This window comes from Pinus tabuliformis, chromosome 8, assembly GCF_031772625.1.
Source record: "Pinus tabuliformis cultivar Carrire ecotype Pingquan chromosome 8, CPIR1, whole genome shotgun sequence".
NCBI lineage: Eukaryota > Viridiplantae > Streptophyta > Pinopsida > Pinales > Pinaceae > Pinus > Pinus tabuliformis.
The window spans coordinates 1,649,306,468-1,649,310,294 of NC_142294.1; positions in this window are offsets into that span (position 1 = coordinate 1,649,306,468).

A 3,827-nucleotide genomic window follows, 5' to 3' on the forward strand; every position below is an offset into this window, starting at 1 on the left:
GCGTAAAGAAGCGGGGACAAAGGGCAACCTTGTCTGAGGCCCCTAGAGGCTTGGAAGAAGTCTGAAGGTCACCCATTTACTAAAGGCGCAATCCAAGGAGAGGCAATGCAGGCTTTTATCCAGTTAATGATAGCTGGAGAAAAGCCCATTTTCTTCATAACCATAAACAGGAATTCATGCTTTACCCTGTCAAACGCATTTGCCAAGTCTAGCTTAATCACCATACCTTTCTCCTTACGATGGTAGCTTGAATGAACCGCTTCTTGCACCAGCACTATATTTTCAAGAATTTTCCTCCCTTTGATGAAACCACCTTGATTTTCAGGAATAATAGCAGGTAAGATTCTTTTGAGGCGGTTGGCTATAATTTTGGTTATAAGCTTGTAACTGGAGTTACACAACAAGATTGGCCTGAATCTGCTGAAATTAGCTGCTCCTTTCTCTTTTGGAATCAAGGCCAGAAACGCTGAATTGATGCCGCCTCCGATCTTTGCACAAGATTGGGATTTCTTAACCATTCTCAGAAGGTCAGATTTGATTATGTCCCAACAGGAAAGATAGAATCTAACAGGGAACCCATCCGGACCCGGAGCTTTGTCCGGTTCCATACTGTCCAAGGCATTTCTGAGCTCATTCATGCTGATCGGAGCCGTCAGCATAGCGTTGGTAGGATCTTGGACACAATGAGGGATCAAATTCATCGGATAGACCTGAGGATCCAATGGTGGTTCATCCGGGGCTGAGTAAAGATCTTTGAAATGAATGTGAGCTGCCCGCTTGATTTCTTCGAAGTCTTTAACCACTACATTTTGGTGGTGAATTTCTTTAACGGATTTGAATTGCTTGCGGGCTTCAGCTTGCTTGTGGAAGAAGCTGGTATTTTTGTCCCCAGCTTGTAACCAGAGAGCTCTGGATTTCTGCCTCCAGAGTTCTTCTTCTTCCCTGCTTGCTTTGTGAAATTCTTTTTGCAGGTCAATTTCTCTTTGAAGAAGGTCTTGGGTGACTACAGTATTTTCCAAAGACATTTGATGGGTAGCAAGATTGTCCAGGGCCGTCTTTCTGTTGGAGGAGGGAGATTTCAGCGTTTTTGCCCACTCCTTGAGTCTTCTTTTGAGCCCCCTCAGCTTTTCTTCCCACACATAGAAGGGGGAACCTTGAACCGGTCTGTTCCAGGCTTCTGAAACCATCTCTTGGAACCCCTCATGCTGAAGCCATAATGAGCTGAACCTGAAGGGAATGGGCCCAAGATTTTCCTCCGTGGAAAGCTCAAGAAGAATGGGTTTGTGATCCGAGGTGCTGTTTGGCAGAATTTTGGACGAAGCCATGAGACCACAAGTCAGGAAAGAGGATTGAACCAGAAATCGGTCTAACCGAGCTGCGATATGATTTGGGCCCACCCTTTTGTTGGACCATGTGAACTTCCCAGATGAGGGCTTGATATCCTCTAGTTCCCATCCCAATATGAGATCTTCAACCCATTCTCTTGCTGGGTCCCTGACCGGGGATCCTCCCCTTTTCTCATTTGCAGCAAGAGTAACATTCATGTCACCAGCTATAATAATGTTTTCAGGGTTGTTCAGCGAGAGATAGGACGAAATTGAGTCCCAGCAGGATTTTTTCTCAGAAGGAAGAACAGGAGCATAAATGTTAAACAAACTTACTTGATGGCCGGAGTCTTTATGGAGGAGCTTCGTGAATATCCAGTGGGAGGAGTTATCTTTTTGAATCAGGTCATAGATAGTGCTGTCCCAGAAGGTAGCGATTCCACCGGAGGCGCCTCTTGCACTGACAGCACATCCAATACCTTTTCGCCAGAAGGATTTGCTAGCATTAAGGAGGAGATTTTCCTCCAACTTTGTCTCCTGGATTAGAAGGATTTCAGGCGAGTACATTCTGACTATATCTTTGAGGGCATCTTCTTTTAGCTTGCTGCCTAGTCCTCTGCAATTCCAGGAGACGTACTTCATTATTTATTGGCTTGGGGGAGTGTGGCTCCTTTTGGAGCCGAGCCCTGCTTGCGCCCAGACCTTGTATTCATCATTCCCTTGAGAGTTTTTTGGGATCCTTGGAGAACATCCCTATAGGTTTTCTCCTCTCTTAGTTTCTTCTTGGATTTTCGACCCCTGGCTGACTTGATAGGAGTGACTTGAGAGCTGTCTGACTCATCGGTTCTTCCTTCTGAGTCTTCATCCGATTCGGAGGCCAGGCTTATGTGTTCTTCATTATCTTTATTTCCTTCAATGCCTCCTGAGGCTGGGGGGGTGAGTATTTCAGTACCCGTTTCTTTTGCTTCCTTCATTGAGTTTTCAGGTGCTTCTTGAGTCTCGATGGTTTCTGCGTTCCCTCCGGAGGAGGTTCCAACTTTTGGATCTTCATTGTTCTTCAGATTGGACTGCGGCTTCTCCCCTGAACCAGAATTTTTCTTCTCTGTTGGTCTTGGGATAGCCTTGCCTCTTTTGATTTCTTTCCATCCTTCCTCGTCTTCCTTAGTCCCGGCTTGGGATTTGGGGCAATTCCGTTGGAAGTGTCCGTGTTCATGACATGTTCTGCATTTGAACGGTAGTTGTTCGTAGTCCAGCTTTTGATAGTGATGCCATTCTCCCACTGTGATTTTAATCGCTTCGGGAAGACCAGCCTCTAAGTCAACTTCCACGCAGATTCTTGCACAAGTGTATTGGCCTTTATTGTCTGCTTTGTCAATGAATCTGCCCAGACCGTTCCCAATCTTTTGCAATGACTGATAGCTCTAGCAGTGGATCGGAAGGTTGGGGAGTCTAACCCAGACTGGAACTTCCTTCGGAACATCTACTGAGGGATCGAAGTCCGGGGTCCATTTATTGAGGTACAGACCCTGATTTCCATGAAATATGGTCCATTCCTGAAAACCAGATCCCGGTCTTCTTTGGTGGTGAACTCGAAAATGAAGAAACCTCTCCCTACCGGATAACAAATCACACTGTTCTTCAGCTGGGGCCTCCAGTTGCGTTGAATCCAATCGTCTGTGGTTTTGTAGAGGGCCAACGCCCCATGAATTGCCCAACCAATCCTCTATCAGCAAGGGCAAGAGAAATTTTGATCGGTTGATCTTCTTGCAGGGCTATCTCAGGCACTTCCTCGAGTTTTTTAATGAATTTTGGGATATCTGGATCAGGACGTTTCTTTCCTTTCTGCGTTAATAATCTCTGGAAGGCTTCTTCAGAGGATAGTGGAGGGGTGGGAGAGGATTCCCCACCCCCAGGATCACCCATGACTGCCACAAAGGAGCGCAACCAGGGATCTCAGCTCATACCCCAGCGCCCCTTCAAATCCGAGAAAACAAGCTTGGATCCAGAACACGGCTCAGATAGACGCCCAACTGAAGGCGCAGCGCAACAGAGTGAAGCGAAACACGGTGAGGGAGCCCGATCAGTTGCCCAGAGGGCCGAGGCCACCGACACAGTCTCAGAAACCCTAGTAGAGCTCGACTAAACTCTAGAATTAGTTAATCATTCAAATTAAACATGATAGATGTTAAATTGTTGATAAATTGTGTGTTGATTATAAATCGCATAATTGATCTAATTAGTTGCATGTTTTAATTTCGAGGTTGTTACAAAAATTCATATATATCTATCTATATATATATATATATATATATATATATATATATAATATATATATATATATATATATATATATACCATGAACATAAAAAGATTCATGTGAATATAAGAATATACCCACTTTCTTCATGCAAAACTTAGACAAGTGCTACATAGTAGCTACTCCTACTACTTAGTTTAAATATAGCTAAATTACAATAAAAATACTGAATTCAAATTAGTGTT